Below are 20185 nucleotides of genomic sequence, written 5' to 3' on the forward strand. Positions count from 1 at the left end.
CATTACCTCCTTTAACTCTCACCTTCATTAACCTCCAAACTCCCAAACAAAGGCTAAAGCCTTTTCCTTCATTATATTGCCTGTTTTTTTTTCTTTTGTGATTGGGGTTTTGCTTATACTTCCAGTTCTGTTTTTTTGATGGGTTTTTATGTTATTAAATAGGAGTATCTGGGGTACAGCTTCCGGGAAAACCATTGTATGTGACATGATCATTGGCGGAACCAGGCCGGGGCTGGAGCCCCGGGTGGCTGCCGGAAAATCGTGGTAGAAAATTTCATAGCCCCTGTATTTATTCCGGCGGCGGCGTGGGTGAGCAAAAATTTGCTCTGTACAAATACTATTACGGAGTGTTTGTTAGAAGGGATATAGGAGGTGGGATAGGGATAAAAAACACGAGATAAGTTATCCCGTGTTTGTTTGGGAGATAGAAGAGTAAGACGGATGAGGGATTATCCCTCGAATCCTATACCCAGGAGGGGGGTGGTATAAGGAGGTGGGATAAGCTCCTGCGATTTTAATAGGATGGAAAAGTCCATCTTATCCCTCAAATTAATATTATGTAGTTTAAATAGGATTAAAATAGTAAAATGTATTATTTTATCCATATCCCTATCCCACATACCAAACATTGAATAATAATTCTCTACTATCATATTTTTATCATTATCCCAACAATTTATCCTTATCCCTATCTCATCCTTTATCCCTATCCCAATAGAATACCAAACGTACTGTTAGGTCAAGGTTGAAGAGGATCGCTTCCTAATTTTGCCTTTTAACAGTTGAAACAATGCGGTGCCGTTTTGGTTTAACAAAATAAAACTAAAACAGCCCTTTTTTTCATTAATGAAACAGAGTAGAACTAAAATTAATAACGATTTTGATCCCTTTTATTGTATTGTTTTTCATCATATTTCCTACCCGTTTTCTCAAAAACCACAACAGCTTTCAAAGTTTTCCAATTAACTTCCTTGTACTTTTATGGTTTGCAAATATATCTTCTTTATAATTTTAAATCAATTCAACTTAACCTTCAATTTTTTTTTTTTGCTTACAACACTATTTGACCCTCAACCTATCCAAAATTTTATTATTTGGTCTCTTGGTCTATTATTTGGTCACATTTGGCTCTTGATCTATCCCCATTAGTGCAATTTCATCCAATTTAAATGGAGATTTCATATAATTATTATTATTCTATTAGCACGTCATGATATTTTGACACTTAAATTTGATAAATTTTAGTTTAAAGATTTGTTATTATTTATTTTTCTTTTTTAATCTAATTAATTATTTTGACGTAAGAGAGACAAATAAACTTCAAGACATATAACGTGTCAAACTCATATGTTAAAATATTATTACATATGAAGGGACCGAAGAATAAATCAGAGACCAAATGATAAATTTTTAAATAGGTCAAGCGCTAAGTAACACCTTAAGCCCAATTTTTGTTCTTCGTGTCCTTTTTTACAACTCCAATTAACTACTATGTGTATATTATATAGTGAATTTGCCAAAAACAAAACTCCACATTATTGATCTTTGTCATCATATTTTAAATTAAGAAAATTTTGTTGTTAATATTTAAAGCCCTGTGATCCTGAATCCTGGTTCCGCCACTGCTAATTAATGTGAGGTCAAATTTCTGTATATTCTTTATTTTAATTGATTTTAAGTTCTTTGATTTTTTTTATTGAAAATTTACTCTCCAATGAAGTAGCTAGAGTAGTTAATTGTAATTTGGAGGTGGTAGATATTATGAAATTGATGAAACAAAGGAGAAACATCTTTTAATGAGAAACGTGCAATTTGAAAGATAAAATAAATTTTTTATATATTTAATGACTATGTTAACCTTATGAAGTTGTACTTTGAGTAGACTAAGAGAGTGTTTGTTTCAGCTTTTCAGACGAGCGTTTAGCGTTTCATTCCAAACCGCAGGAAATGTAGCATTTGGTTAGGTTTATATAATCGCAGCGTTTAGCATTTTCTTTCAAAACTGCAGCGTTCTGAAGCGTTTCACGAAAAGCTCTTATTTGGAGCTTTTCATAAACAGTTGTTTTTAATTATTTGTTATTAACAAAATTATCATTCTTTTTTCCACAAAATATGTTTATTCTTTAACATTACTTATATTTCTACAACATAATTACCAGAAGAACAAGATTTTGTTGCGTTTAATAATTTTTTTATTTTTTATATAGATTATTTTTATTGATTTGTGTAACACATTTTTTTATTTTATAATAAGATAAGGTACCAAAATACCCCTAACATTTATAACTATGAGCAATTTTACTATTAACATTTAAAATTGTGCAATTATACCCTTAATGTTAGCAAGCAAAAGCAATTTTACCCCTATCATTGACAAGTTTGGTCAATTTGAGAAATAATTTATCAAACTGTCTTTTTGGTCATGTATATTATAATTTACACTTCACATGTACATCATTTTATCATCGTTAGTAATAGATCACAAACATATGATTATACGTGAAATTTTTTTAAGAAAATAAAAAAATATAGTCTTTTATACGAGTTGGACAAAAAAAATCAAATATTTCACCGAATTTTTAAATATTAATTTTCAATTTTATTATTAAATCACAAAAAAAAAATATATGAAATCTCTTGTTTATAACTACTGATATATGCAACTGGTGTAGAATAATAAATAAAATATCTATATTTTCTAATAATATCTAAAATCAACTCAACTTGCCAATATTAGGGGTAAAATTGCTCTTAACTGCCAGTATTATGGGTAAAATTATACCATTTTAGACGTTAGGAGTAAAATTATTCCTAGTTGTAAACGTCATGGACATTTTTTCACATTTTCCTTTTTAAAATTTTATCGTTGATTAATTTAAAACATGTCTATTTTAGACATTTTAAATCCGAACAACAACAGTTCAATATAATTTTACCAAACACTAGTAATTAAAAGCTAATAACGAATAGCTAACAGCAACTGCAAACAGCTAACAGCAACCGCAACAGCAACAGCTATTTAGCTAAGAGCTGAACCAAACGGACCCTAAGACTAAAAATAAAAGCTACTATTTAGTTTTGGTTTCAAAAGATAATTAGGTACCACACTTTTGTCATATCAACTTATTTTTTTAATTAAAAATTATTTTCAAAGGGTGTGTATTTAAATCGCATACCAGGAGCAATTTTGGTGAGTTTTAAAACCTAGAAAACTCCAGTCTCAGATATGGCTGCTACTTCTCCGGCCGCCGCCGAGCTCGCACCATTTGCGATTGCTCACCTTTTTGACAGATCCGCTTTCACTCGATTAGCTGCTGAAGATAATCGTGGCCCCCCTAAAAGATCCTTTGTTAAGGTTCTGAAGAAACCTACTCACTCAACGGCGATTCCTGTGCCTGTATCGTCAACAGCAATTCCTGTGCCTTCGACTCCGTCTGTCTCGGAAGAAGGGGGATTTAAGGCTGTCAGAATCCCTCAATTGATATATGAAGAACGAATTAAGGCTGTACAGCATTCAGTCATCGGACGAGTTTCGCTGACCAAAGGAGAGAAGCCTTGGAGGCACATGGATCTTAAGCAAAAGCTGAATAAGATTTGGAAGATGAATCTGGACTGGAAATTGATTTCTCTGGGGAAGGGTTTCCATCAGATTATTATGCCTAATGCGAAGGCCCTTCATTCCGTCTGGGGGCAAGGAGCAATTTCTCTGAAGCCTGGAATCATCAGATTCTCGCCATGGAATCCCGGATTCAATCCCGATCTCCACAAATCCACGACTGCGCAAGTCTGGGTAAGGTTCTATAACTTACCTTGGGAATTCTGGGATACCAGAATTATTGCTAGCATTGCTAGAGCTGTGGGTGTTCCCATTAGATTTGATAACAACACGGTTAATGGAGAATTTGGGCACTATGCCAGAGTGCTAATTGACGTGGAATTGAATGGGGAAATTCAGGATAGGATACGTGTTGACACAGATAACCAGAAGCATTGGGTTTTCCTTGAATATGAGAATCTTCCTATGCTATGTGGAACATGCTATGCAATTGGACACTCTTCAGCCAATTGCCAGAAAAATCAAAAGGTTTCGAATCTGCAGGCTCAGAACAAGCCTCCTAATCAATCGAGATCCAGGGTTTGGCAAAGATCGAAGACTGGTGACTCGAATTCTCTTGAGAGGAATGAGGATGATAAGGTTTCTGATAAGGTGGAAGAGGCGATTGAAGAAGTCATGTCTGCTGAAGATAGACTACAGATGGTGCTACACAGCTCTAAATTAAAGGAAATTGAGGAAGGAGAGGCTTGGGGAGATCGCTGTGACGATGACAAGAATGGAGATCCAGAATATGCACACCTGGGACCTCGGTTATCGAATGGGATCCCAAAAGAGGTAAATTTTCTCACTGAATCTCATGAGTGGACACAATATTTGTTCCGTACTCATAACAGGGATTTATGCAACACTAATGAGTATCCGGCTGAAAGCAGTGATTGGATCACTAATCGTAAAAAGGCTAAGAGTAAGAGCACTGATTTGAAACCTAAAGGGAGGGCCCGATCAATCATCAATTCTATATGAATATTCTGTACGGAATTGTAGGGGGATTATGAATCTGGGAACTCAGAGAACCCTCAATTTGATGTGCAAAACTCATCGTCTGGACCTGCTCTGTCTCTCAGAACCCATGGTTGAGTTTGACAAAATTTCTAAATTGTTCTGGACTTCAATTGGCATGCAGCTTGTTGCTCATAACGAGCTCAATTCTATATGGATCCTCTACAGGATTGGAACTTTTAATCAATGTTCTGAGATTATCAGTCATGACCAGCATATTACGATACGATATAACTCTACCCAAATATCCTTCGTTTATGGTAACAACACTACTGGCAGGAGACGACAGCTCTGGGATTCTCTTCTTTCAGTCAATGATAGAGATAAAAAATTGGTTCTGGGAGACTTTAATGCGGTTACCGGGGCCCATGAGAAAATAGGTAGAAACCCTCCTGAGAGCAGTTGCCGTGATTTCAGAGAGTTCATTCGTAATGGCTTCTTTACTGAGATTGAAAGCACCGGGCTACAATTCACTTGGTCGAATGGAAGAAGGGGTGCGGATCATGTTGAGTGTAAGTTAGATAGGGTACTGGTTAATGATAGCTTCATTTGTGATTGGGATCAGCTGGATTACGCCGTTCTTCCTCGTAGTATGTCTGACCATAGCCCCATTCTGCTCTCTTGTGCCTCTGGAGCTCCCCGAAAAAGCAGATTCCGGTTTCTTTCAATGTGGACCACGGATTGCTCTCTTCATAAGCTGGTGTCTGATCACTGGACCTCAAGTAACATCTCTCTTCCTCTTGCTCAACTCTTATGTCACAAGCTCAAGACTCTTAGGCCTAAAATCAGAACTTGGAACAGAGAGGTTTTTGGAGCTGTTGATAACAATATCAGAACTGCAATGGACAAACTTGGGGAAATCCATGAATTAATTTCTATTGAGGGTCTAAGTGATTCTCGATACTCACAGGAACTGGAAGCTCAGCAGAACCTTGACTTACAGCTTTACAGACAAGAGCTCCTCCTTAGGGACAAAAGCAGGGAGAAATGGCTTGCTGTGGGTGATCGAAACACTAAGTTTTTTCACAATTCGGCAAAAATTAGAAAGACTCAACCCTCCCTAGACAGCTTGTTGATTGACAACGTGATTGTGAAGGATGAACAGGTTATTGCCCAGCATGTAGTAAACTACTACGAGTCTTTATTCACGGGTAGCTTACATCAGGCTAACCATGAGGACATCAGCTCTGTTATTCCTCATAGTGTGTCAAGCGATGACAATGCTTCCCTAATTCAGTGCCCCTCCAGCGATGAGGTTCGGAAGACAGTTTTCAGTATGAGCAGGGACAGCTCTCCTGGACCGGATGGCTTTGGAGGATTGTTCTACCAACACTTCTGGGATATAGTCAGTCACGATGTTTGTCAGATGGTTTTCAGCTTTTTCAACTCTGGTTATATGCTGCCTGGGATGAATTCGAGCATCATTGCTCTCATTCCAAAGGTCGACGGAGCAAATGAAATTCAACAGTTTCGCCCTATTGCTATGGGAAACTTCAATTACAAAATAATTTCGAAGATTATCTCTGACAGGCTGGCGCCAATTGCCGCTAAAATCATCTCTGAAAATCAATTTGGCTTCATTGCAGGAAGAAGCATACACCAATGCATAGGTGCGGCTTCCGAGGGAGTAAACCAACTCAAGAAAAAATGTTTTGGAGGCAACATGGCTCTGAAAATAGACATTCGTAAGGCATTTACACTCTTGATTGGAATTTCCTTCTTGCAATCCTTGAATCCTTTGGGTTCTCGCTAACTTTTAGGAACTGGATTCTGGAGATTTTGAAATCTGCTAGGATTTCTATTGCTCTTGGGGGTGGAATCAAAGGATATTTTGGCTGCTCATGTGGTGTCAGGCAAGGGGACCCGATCTCTTCCATTTTGTTTGGGCTGGCTGAAGATTTCCTTGGTAGATGGATCTCAAAAATGGTGAGTGAAGGCAATCTAGACTAGATGAGATACACTCGCAGATTTCTATTTCCTTCTCATCTGTTGTATGCCGATGATATGATGATATTTGCTCAGGCTTCGATAAAAAAACATGAAGTGTATCAGGGATATCTTCAGAATGTATGAATCCTGTTCTAGTCAGGCTGTCAATTGGAATAAATCTCAGGTTCTTTTTGGCAATTATATACCATTGGTGCACAGAAATAGACTTTCTGCTATTCTGGATATCTCGCAGGCTTCTCTCCCTTTCAATTATCTAGGTGTTCCGCTCTTCCAGGGAGCACCAAGAGCTAGACATCTAAACCCCTTGATTGACAAATTTCTTAGCAGGTTCAGTTTATGGAGAGGGCACTCGTTATCCTTTGCTGGCAGGCTCACATTAATTAAATCATCTCTGACAGGGGCGCTGGTTCACTCGTTTCTCGTCTATCGTTGGCCTGAGTCTCTCATCACAAGAGTTAACAAGGCCGTACGCAACTTCCTGTGGACAGAGGACAAGGATCACAGGAAATTAATAACAGTCCCTTGGAAAGTGTGCTGCAAGCAAACATCTAACGGAGGCTTGGGTATCAAGGATTACAGATTATTCAACTCTGCTCTTCTAGCGAAATTCTCGTGGGAATTGATTCAGGGGGAGGGCTTTGTTATTAACATGCTTCGTCAAAGATTCCTTGAAATTTCCGGAATTGCCAAGAAATACATTGTCAATTCTTCAATTTGGTGCTCTTTAAGGGTAAATGTTGAGAATATCAGACTAAACTCAGTTTGGTGGATTAATGATGATTCAGACCTGAACTTTTGGACTGAGAAATGGATCACCCCCTCCGTCGCCGACCAAATGAGTATTCCAAAGAAATCTCAAGTAACGCTCTTTGAGCCCATACGCAATTTCAGGCATAATAATTCTTGGGTTAATCTGCAAGAACTGCCCCTGGACATACAAAACTCTATTAGACAAATCGAAGCTGCTGATTCGGACTCCTGTATTTGGGAACCTTCCGACTCATGCAAGCTCACACCCAAGCTGTTCTATGAAAATCATCTTGCCGGAAATTTAGCCACTTGGAGCAATTTCATCTGGAACTCCGCTGTTCCTCCTAGTCGGTCTGTCGTCTGCTGGAAGCTGATGTATGGAAAGCTGGCTCTTCAGCAGCAGCTCCAAAAAGTTGGCTTTCACCTGGCTCAGAGGTGCGAGCTTTGCAAGAATGGGGAAGAGTCACCAGTTCATCTTTTTACTGCCTGTGCCGTAGCAAGGGAGCTTTAGACGGTAATATTTACTTCCTTTGGAATAGACTGCACTTTCCCTGATAGTTTTGCGGATTTCTTTGGTACGCTGCGCACTTGGAGAATTCATCGGAGCAGGAAAAAGCATTGGAATTATGCAGTAATCACCTGTATTTGGTTCATCTGGTCGGTCAGAAACCGAGCCATCTTTGACTCAGACCTCCCTTCAATCCAAACTATCAAACACAGGTTTACGATGCTTATCAAGGAAGGACGTGTTACTGATATGAGGCCGCCCCCTGATCCCGACTTCGCCGTTGTTCGATGGATTGCTCCTCCATCTCGCTGGATCAAAGTAAATACCGATGGGGCTGTGAGCTCTGATGGTACTGCTGGCGCGGGATGGATCTTCAGAAATTCGAGAGGTTTCGTGGTTGGTTGTTTTGCAGTTCATGTTTCTGTCACTTCAGCTCATATTGCCGAAATAAAAGCAATAATCCTTGCTGTTAAATATGCCTGGGAAAGAAACTGGAGGCACTTATGGATTGAGTCTGATTCATCGTATGCGGTGCAGACCATTAACAATATAAGTACAGATGTACCTTGGAAGATTCGGAGGGATTGGCAGGCTTGTCTATCGCAATTGGCTGAGATAAATTGGAGAGCCACTCACATCTATCGAGAAGGGAATCAAGCGGCAGATAGATTGGCTAATCACGGGAAAATTGTTACTTCTCCTTGCTGGTGGAGCTCTGCTCCGCACTTCTGTGAGTCCTTTGTGTTTGATGACATCTGCAACGTTGCTCACATTCGTGTAATGTAATTTTTGTTTCTTGCTTTCTTTCTTCTTTTTTGTTTTTCCTCTCTCCCCTCTGTATTTTTTCATTCTTTCTAATAATATTCGGGCTGTTGGTTGTGTCAGGGGTGCCAGCCTAGCTGGGATGTCTGTCCTTCTTTCGAGGCCCAACCTTTATTCAAAAAAAGCGCATACCAAACCTATTGAATTTGGTTTTTTGATTTGGTTTTTTTATACTTTGGTTCGGTGTCGATTTTATTTTTTTGGTGTGTTTCAGTATTCGGTTTAATTTGATAAAAAATGTAAAAAACCGAACCGCGGTGAATTATATATTTTTATATTATTTTATATATATACATATATATTTGAATTTACAAGTTTAATTTTGTTTATTTTTTTTGTTGAGATAATAAAATAATATGAATATATTTTGAAAGTATTTCAATTTTTTATTGTTGATGTAAATTTAACGATGAAATATAGTGACTTTTATTTATTGTTTTTATTATTTAGGGGTATCTTTGCACTTTAACCCTTAATTATAATAAAAAGTTAAGAGTTTGTATTCATATGAAAATTTGTATTTAATTTCATTTGTATGTAATTTATATTTTTAGTTTAAATTAGACTCATTTTTATTTAATTTAATAAGCTTTTATCGAGCCAAGATTTTATCAAGCCGATCTTTTATTTGATATTCAATTTAGTTTTATTTTTAATAATATATTTATTTATTATTGATATTATTATTATTATTAGAACCATTATTATTATTATTATAAGCTTATTAATATCCAATATTATTATTAAAATTATTTTAAAGTCTAATATCACTATTATTGTTAATTTCGATTAAGTTCGGTAGCATTCAGTTAAATTTAGTTCAGTTCAGTTCAATTTAGTAGCACTCAGTTCAGTTCAGTTCAGTTTTTTTCAGCAATAAAGAATAGAGCCTAATAGTGCTTTAAGCCTTTGATTTGTGTCATAACTTAGCTAACTTAACGTAACGTAACTAAACATAAAGTAACTTAGCATAACTTAGTGTAACGTAGCATAGCTTAACATAACATAACGTAATGTAACGTAACTTAGCATAAACATAACGTAACGTAACGTAACATAACGTAACGTAACGTAACGTAACGTAACGTAACGTAACGTAACGTAACGTAACGTAACGTAACGCAACGTAACGTAACGTAACGTAACGTAACGTAACGTAACGTAACGTAACGTAACGTAACGTAACGTAACGTAACGCAACGTAACGTAACGCAACGTAACGTAACGTAACGTAAGCTCAATTTATAATGTAACTTGACATAACGTAACATTACGTAACATAGATTAACATAACCTAAAGTAACTTAGATTAACATAACCTAACGTGACATAAAGTAGCGTGACATAATAAATATAAGCTCAATTTATAAATCATTAAGGTTGTAAGCTCAATTTATAAATCCTTAGGATTGTAAGCTTAATTTGTAAATCCTTATGTTTATTTATTTATTTAAGTTTTTATTTATTTACAAACAATCATTTAGTTTACCATCTCTAACGTAACATAATAAATATAAGCTCAATCTAAAAATCCTTCAGCTTTTTTTTATTTTTTTAAGCATTCATTTATTTATAAATAGTCATTGAGCTTACGCTCCCTATCGTAACGTAACATAATGTAACGTAATGTAACCTAATCTTAATTTATAAATCATTAGGATCGTAAGCTCAATATATAAATATTTAGGATTGTAAGCTCAATTGGTAAATCCTTAGATTTTTTTTATTTCTTTAAAATTTCATTTATTTAAAAACAATTGTTGAGCTTACAAGCTGTAGCGTAATGTAAGGTAACATTACGTATCATAACGTAACGTACCGTAATAAATATAAGCTCAAGCTCAATTTGTCGTAACGTGACGTGACGTGACGTGACGTGACGTGACGTGCCGTGCCATGGCATAACGTGGCATGGCGTGGTGTGACGTGACGTAACGTAACGTAATGATGTTTCAATTCATTAATGTTTCAGTTTAGTAATGTTTCGATTCAGTGATGTTTCAGTTCATTGATGTTTCAGTTCAGTAATGTTTTACAGTGATGTTCCAGTTTAGTGTTCTTTAGTTCAGTAATGTTTTAGTTCAGTGATATTTCAGTTCAGTAATGTTTAAGTCTAGTGATGTTTCAGTTTAGTATGTTTCAGTTCAGTTTAGTATTGTTTCCATTATTGAGTTTGTCAGCGGAAGATCCTAAATGTTTCATGAGAATAGTAATAACCTATAATGCACGGAAACTCTTCATGATAAGCATTTCCCCGTTTCCGGCAGATGTGGAAAATGAAAACTCTCGGCAACTGAACTGAAATATTACTAAACTGAAAACTTACTCAACTGAAACATTATCGAATTCAAATATTACTAAACTGAAATATTATTGAAATGAAATATTACAGAACTAAAACATCACTGAACTGAAATATTACGGAACTAATACATCACTGAACTGAAACATCATTAAACTGAAACGTTACTGAACTTAAAGATTACTGAACTAAACCATTACCCAACTCAAACATTACTGAACTGAAATATAACTGAACTGAAATATTACTGAACTGAAACATCACTCAATAGAAACATTACTGAACTAAAACGTTACTGAACTTAAAGATTACTGAACTAAACCATTACCCAACTCAAACATTACTGAACTGAAATATAACTGAACTGAAACATTACTGAACTGAAACATCACTAAATAGAAACATTACTGAACTAAAACGTTACTAAAAACCGAAACATTACTAGACTGAAACATCACTCAACTGAAACATTACTGAACTGAAACATTACTGAATTGAAACATCACTTAAGTGAAACATTACTGAATTGAAACATTACTGAACTGAAATATTACTGAACTAAAACATCACTCAACTGAAATATTACTAAACTGAAACATCACTCAACTGAAATATTACTGAAATATTACTAAACTGAAACATTACTAAATTGAAACTTTACTGAATTCAGTAATATTACTGAACTAAAATATTACTGAACTGAGATATTACTGAATTGAAACATAACTAAACTGAAACATTACTAAATTGAAACTTCACTCAAATGAAATATCACTGAACTGAAATATTACTGAATTGAAACATCACTAAACTGAAATATTACTAAACTGAATATCACTCAACCGAAACATCACTGAACTGAAACATCACTGAACTGAACATTACTGAAGTAAAACATTATTGAACTAAAACATTACTAAACTGAAATATTACTGAACTCAAACATCACTGAACTGACATATTACTGAATTGAAACATCACTGGAGTGAAACAACATTCAACTTAAATATTACAGAATTGAAACATCACTGAAGTGAAACATTACTAAACTCAAACATTACTGAACTGAAACATTATTAAATTGAACCATCACTGAACTGAAACATCACTTAAGTGAAACATTACTGAATCGAAACATTACTAAACATATATATTACTGAACTAAAACATCACTCAACTGAAATATTACTGAACTGAAACATCACTAAACTGAAACATTACTGAAATGAAACATTACTAAACTGAATCATTACTAAATTGAAACTTCACTGAATTCAATAATATTACTAAACTGAGATATTACTGAATTGAAACATCACTAAACTGAAATATTACTAAACTGAAACGCCACTGAACTGAAATATTACTAAACTGAATATCACTCAACTGAAACATCACTGAACTAAAACATTACTCAACTGAAACATCATTGAACTGAAATATTACTAAACTAAAATATCACTGAATTGAAACATTACTGAACTCAAACATTTATAAACTGAAACATTATTGAAATGAAACATCGCTGAACTAAAACATTACTGAACTCAAATATTACTGAACTGAAACATTACTAAACTAAAACATTACTAAAATGAATCATCATTAAACTAAAACATTACTGAACTGAAACATCACTCAACTGAAACTATGTTTAAATGAAACATTACTGAATTGAAACATTAATAAACTCAAACATCACTGAGCTCAAATATGACTGAAGTGAGACATTACTGAACTGAAATATCACTGAACTGAAACATCACTGAACTGAAACATCACTAAACTAAAATATTGCTGAACTGAAACATCACTTAACTGAAACATCACTCAACTGAAATATTACTGAACTGAAACATCACTAAACTGAAACTTCACTCAAGTGAAATATTACTGAATTGAAACATTACTGAACTCAAACATTAATAAACTGAAACATTATTGAAATGAAACATCGCCGAACTAAAACATTACTGAACTCAAATATTACTGAACTGAAACATTACTAAACTGAAACATTACTGAACTAAATCATCATTAAACTAAAATATTACTGAACTGAAACATCACTCAACTGAAAATATGTTTAGCTGAAACATTACTGAATTGAAACATTAATAAACTCAAACATCACTGAGCTCAAATATGACTGAAGTGAGACATTACTGAACTGAAACATCACTGAACCGAAACATCACTAAACTAAAATATTGCTGAACTGAAACATCACTTAACTGAAACATCACTCAACTGAAATATTACTGAACTGAAACATCACTAAACTGAAACTTCACTCAAGTGAAATATTACTGAATTAAAACATTACTGAACTGAAAGATCACTTAACTGAAATATTACTAAACTGAAACATCACTAAACTGAAACATCACTAAACTGAAACTTCACTCAAGTGAAATATTACTGAATTAAAACATTACTAAACTGAAATATTACTAAATTGAAACTTCACTCAAGTGAAATACCACTGAACTGAAATATTACTGAATTGAAACATCACTAAACTGAAATATTACTAAACTGAATATCACTCAAACGAAACATCACTGAACTGAAACATCACTGAACTGAACATTACTGAAGTAAAACATTATTGAACTAAAACATTACTAAACTGAAATATTACTGAACTCAAACATCACTTAACTGAAATATTACTAAACTGAAACATCACTAAACTGAAATATTACTAAACTGAATATCACTCAAACGAAACATCACTGAACTGAAACATCACTGAACTGAACATTACTGAAGTAAAACATTATTGAACTAAAACATTACTAAACTGAAATATTACTGAACTCAAACATCACTTAACTGAAATATTACTAAACTGAAACATCACTAAACTGAAATATTACTAAACTGAATATCACTCAACCGAAACATCACTGAACTGAAACATCATTGAACTGAAACATTACTGAAATATTACTAAACTGAAACGTTACTCAACCAAAACATTACTGAACTGAAACATCACTACTAAACTTAAATATTACTCAATTGAAACATTACTGAACTGAAACATCACTGAACTGAAATATTACTGAACTCAAACATCACTGAACTAAAACATCACTGAACTGAAATATTACTAAACTGAATATCACTCAGTCGAAACATCATGAACTGAAACATCACTGAACTGAAACATTACTCAACTAAAACATCATTGAATTGAAATATTACTAAACTTAAATATCACTGAATTGAAGCATTACTGAACTCAAACATTAGTAAACTGAAACATTATTGAAATGAAACACCACTGCACTAAAACATTACTGAACTCAAACATTGCTAAACTGAAACATTACTGAATTTAATCATCACTCAACTAAAATATTACTGAACTGAAACATCACTCAACTGAAATATTACTAAACTGAAACGTCATTAAACTGAAACATTATTGAACTTATACATCACTGAACTGGAACATTACTGAAGTGAAATATTACTTACCTGAATCATTATTGAATTCAAACATTACTGAACTAAAACATCACTAAACTTAAACGTAAAGTAACATAACGTAACGTAACATAACATTAAGTAACATGATGGCCGAATTTTCTCTCTCTCTCTCTCTTATTAGGGTTAGCCGAATTTTATAGTTAAGGGGGATATAAATAGCCTATTGTATCTAAACCCTAGTTAGATAGAATTAGGTTACTTAATTAGAGTTTTATTCTAAATAATACTCTATAAATATTATCTATAATTGTATCTAAATATAAATATAATATTTAGTTGTTTGATAGAATAATAATTAGAAGAAACATAATCACATTAAATCTTCTAATTTAATTATCCTATAATTAATTTAACCACAATTATAATCTAATCATAATTGTCTAAATAAATTAATCACCACATGTGTAAAACACATGTATATTTCGCCCCCCCTTTCTATTGGGCCTTAAAAACTATTTTGGGCTTCCATCTATTAATTAATATCCATTCCTCTTTTTAGTTCTAATCCTTATATGTGACCCATTAGGTTCTTATTGCTACTAGTCGTATACAACTATTAAATTAATTTTCCAAAATTATATTTAGTCTTTGCATAACGGAATGAGTGCGCGGACTATGAATAGCAGAACCGTTAACATTCCCCCAGAGCTATAAAAAGACATGTTGATTCCGTCGTTGACCTTTCTGTATTAGGTCCAGTATAATTCGATCCTTTATCAACTACATCCTTGAACTGAATCTTATGACTATGGATTATGTCAAGTCACATATAGCGAGACGTTCATTTTACTTGTACATGCCGAGTTAACTCTGAATAGATAGATTAAGTGAAATCTTTATTTCAACTCTTAATCCATCACCTTGTAAGGATTTAGAGTCGAGTCTTCCACAAGTGATCCTTGGACATATCTCCCATTTATCAAGAGTGACAAAGGCTTAGTCCAATATTAACTATTCTGAGCAATTACTTTCTGTGATACCCAACGCCTGCCCGTATACACCCCAGAGTCCTCTCTGTTATGGATCGTGTTTGAACAGAGTCAAAGTATCACATTCCATAATCCGGAATCACTAATTAATATTCATTTGAATCTGAGGATTGCTTATACCTACTAATACCAATATGATGAACATGTGACATAGGATAAATCCATCCATCCTGTTATCTCAAGTCGGGTCCCCAATCCTAATGAACTCCTTCATCGGATCCATGTAACTGCCCAGATATCCACATATCTAAAGCTTGTGAGATCAGCTCTCTGTTCACAACAGAAGACATTATTACATGCAAGTCTCAACAGTATTATGTCAATCCCTATTCAAACATATTATTTGACTTGGGGTGGTTTTAAGTTTATTAGTTTATTATAATGTTTTGTCTCACTTCATGCTTGTATGAACACTTTATAATCACTTTAAATAAACTTAAGGATTTTTCTTTTGTTTGACTTATTTAGTTCTTAAAAGTAATTGCCTTTATATAGTTAAAAACTATATCTTATTAAAACAAATGATATAAAAGAACAATTCATTTACAACTGGTTTATATCCTATAACAAATGACTATAGGACATTAAACCCCAACATGTAGACCCAACGTGACTTTCACTAATCTCATTAAGGCCAGGTCTCCCATGTTCCAGAGATTCTTCTAAGAGCATGCAAACTAGTATAAAATGTGGGCTCACAAAAACTCTTATGCATTAAGAACAAGAAAGCAATTAACATTAAAGCTAAAAACCCTTGGCACATTAGGTAATCGTGTCTCCATCCTTAAGTAATGCGTGTTAGATGGTATTTTCCATCACTTCGTCTGAGTCTCCTCCGCAATTATTCGACTAAAGTATAGGCTAGCTAAACCTATGATGAGTTAATCGCCCATTCTAACAATCATCTAAAGATATTCTTGCACATAATAGGGAAGAAAAACCACTTACATCCACCAGTCTAAGGTTGGCTTCAGACTACAGAGTGACTAATCACTCTTTGTCACCATGCAATACAAAAAAAAAAAAAACTAAAGAAAGCTTAGGTTTGGTATCCATGAGACATCCCCTCTTTATTGAATTTTCATAACATGAAAACCTACACCATGATAATGTTAATGTGTTTCTTACAACAGCCCAAAGTGGGTTTAAATACATAAAAATAATAATAAAATACTAAAATAAAGATAAAACTATAGAAAATAGCAGCTGAGAATAGTCTGTCGGACAAACATAACAGTCTGGCACAAAAGACAAACAGTCTACACAAGCAGATAAAACAACTGCTGTATAGAACAGTCTGCAACATAAGACAAAAATACATAGATTACTACAAGTTTTATTTCTCTAGGCAAGACAAAAACGTAGAAAAGATAATTTGATAGTTCCAATGACAACTCCTCGAAAATGATGGTCTTTATTTTGACTTCATCTCCCACTCCTTCTATCTTCTGTTTGACTGTTCTTTCTCCAAATAGAGAGCAAGCAGATAGCAAGCAGAACAATCTGACTATCATTTCTCTAAATAGAGAACAAGCATGGGTAAAACATAACAACCTGAATCATTAAGGCAAATTATGAGATTTAAGGTGAATAGAAGTCAAAATTGAGCTCCGAGACATATCTAAACACCCTAAATAAATACATATAATTTGCACTTATCACAAGCTGACCCCACCTTGCCCCCAATAGTGTCCCAAAAGGACTGATAAAATCTAGGATTAAGCCCATCAGGGCCTGGAGATTTGTTCGGGCTCATAGCAAATAAAGCATCATTGGACTCAGAAATATCAAAAAGGGTCGTCAAAATCCCATTCACAAGTGTGTCAATCACTACACTAACTGCATTACTTGTCTCATTCTCAGTCGACCCAGAAGTAGAATACACTTCTTTGAAATACCGATGTACCATTACCAACATAGCATCTATATCCTCAGTCGTCTCTCTAGTACCATCCCCCAACACAATAATTAGATTATGATTCCTTCTTTCCTTTACACTAGCATGGAAGAATTTTGTATTTCGATCCCCCTCAGTCAGCCAAAAGACCTTAGCCCTTTGCTTCCAGAACTTCTCTTCAGCTTCCTGTTAAGCCCAAAATATACCTAATATATCATCAATAATTACATCAATATTGCTATGAATTTGTGCTATTTATACCTGTTTAGGATACTTTTACGTTCGAATATGTTTCTTTCTTGCAAGGTACCTAAATATTTGGTAAAATCCAAATAGGAACGAAAAGAGCTTAAAAACAGAATAAAAACCCTAAGTTAGGAGCCAAAAGACGAAGAAATCAGCACACCGATACAAGGAAGACGAGAACGAAGTCAGGAACGAAAGAAAAATTCATATTCTCGGTTGAGAATCCAAATTCTCGGTAGAGAATTTTGGGGCCGCGACCGAGAATCCTAAATTCTCGGTCGCGACACGCGTCGGCCAGATCTCCCTCACTTACGTCCGAAGGCTGAAAAATCACTTCCCCATTCTCGGTCGAGAATTGTCATTCTCGGTAAGTGCAGAAATTCCTCCAAGTACAATGAACACATGTTAAATTCCAAGAAACGCGTTCGTTCAAGCGGATAGAAACGTCTCTTCACAACGGACACGATCCTTCACAGCGGACACGACACTTCATTCACGACTCTTCAACATCTATAAATAAAGAGTTGATTGAGAGTTGAAACAATGATGAGAGAGTTAGAAGAGAAGATTAGTGCAGAGTTTATGCAGAAACTCTGACTCAGAAATGAGTCAGAGATTAGATTTCATTTTTGTACAAAGCAATATGATGTACACACATTGTTTATTTAATAATAACAAACACAGTAGCGTTTAGACATTGTTCATATTTAGTTTACATTTTGGTAGTAGATAGACCAGTCTCTATTTCGAAGATTCAGCGAGAAGATTGAGTAGAGAATCCGCCCCTGAGCCTGACAAACTCTAACGAAACCCAAGGAAAGGATTGACAACTCGTTCACTTGCACGTCGTCGAATGTTTTCATGCTCCTTGTTCTCTATAAACTTGTATCAATTTATATTTCATCTAATAAAGTTCGTTCTATTCGATAGATTTTTATGCAGCACTTTGGTAAAAGATCCGAAGTGGATTGCTGGCGTTTTCATTAAAACGTAGTTTAATTCAAAATCTTTACAAGGAAACTTTGTTGAACAACTTAGACAAATTTCTATCTCGAAAGAGTTTTAATTTGGTTAAGGTAGCGATCTAACCCGACCGTAGGAGGATTGACTACAGTTCAAAGCCTAAAAATTAGAGGTTCCGTCATTTATTTCATCGTTATAATTCATACAAAGTTTAAAGTTGTTTTCTTTGCTTAATGCAAACGAATACATTTGTCTACTTTTCTAAAAAGTACTAAACGTTACTGTCTTGCAAATTCACTCCTAAATCAGAAATACTTTCTAACATCTTTTTACTCTAATCTAATTCTCATTCTAGCAATTTCAAATCCAAATCCGATTTAACGATTTTCCATATTATAAATCTTAAAAGTATATGTAACCAATTCAAAATAAGTTTTTGTTAAAAAACGTTCCCCGTGGGATCGATATCTTTTATTACTACAAGCGTATACCGTGCACTTGCGGAAATCGCTCAACACTTCCAACATCTCATTAAGTTTTCATATGGCCATAAAGACTCTCTGTCCTGTTTCCCATGAAGGTGCTCCATTTTCTGTTTCCAAAGTAGAATCTGGCTTTTAAATCGTAAATTGAACTTTTTCCCCATTCCTCCATGTTCCGAGTATATTCCACCGGCTTCACAGTCATATGCCTAGAACCTTGATTCCTCCACACTCCCCTAACTAAACCCCTAAAATCTCTCTCCTGCAACCAACTGTCCTTAAAATAGAACCTTTTTACCCTCCTTCTGTTCTCTTTGATATCTAAGGAAAGCATAATAGGCAGATGATCAGAATACCCTATTACAATAGATGCTAATGGGTAACTACCAAAACGTGTGATCCACTCACTCGAAGCTAACCCTCTATCCAATTTTTCTCTCACCCACGCGCATGTGCCTCTTCCTCTCTCCCAAGTGAAAGGACAACCCCTCATATCAAGCTCAACCAGATCACAATCCTCAATTACCCTTTGGAATTATTGCATCAAGATAGGAGGAAAAGCCCTTCTCCCCTCCTTTTCTTCCTCTCTAATAATACAATTAAAGTCCCCCATAACCACCCAAGGGAGTCGTGAGGTACCAACCAATTGTCTCAATAGCCTCTAGGAATCCCCATGTTTTCTCTTATCTGCATACCCATAGAAGCCCACAAACCTCCAATCCCCTCGTGTTAAGCCCAAAATATACCTAATATATCATTAATATTTATATCAGTTTTGCTATGAAATCATGTTGATTATGTCTATTTAGAGTACTTTTACGTCCGAATATGTTTCTTTCATGCAAGGTACCTAAATATTTGGAAAAAATCCAAATAGAAACGAAAAGAGGTCAAAAACGAAGGAAAAACCCTACGAAAAGAGTCAAAGACGAAGAAAATCATACGCACCGAAACGAAGACGGGAGACGAAGTCCAATCCGGGAAGAAACACTCGTGTCGCGATTGAGATTCCCTATTCTCGGTCGCGACACGCTAATCCCAGCTCTTCCTCCTTTGCATTCTGAAGACCAAAAATCACTCCCCTAATCTCGACTGAGATTCTTGAATCTCAGTAACTTCAGATTTCCTGTCAGCACAACATACACCTGTTCAATTTCAAA

The sequence above is a fragment of the Euphorbia lathyris genome, chromosome 9 (assembly GCF_963576675.1).
Source record: "Euphorbia lathyris chromosome 9, ddEupLath1.1, whole genome shotgun sequence".
NCBI classification, from domain to species: domain Eukaryota; kingdom Viridiplantae; phylum Streptophyta; class Magnoliopsida; order Malpighiales; family Euphorbiaceae; genus Euphorbia; species Euphorbia lathyris.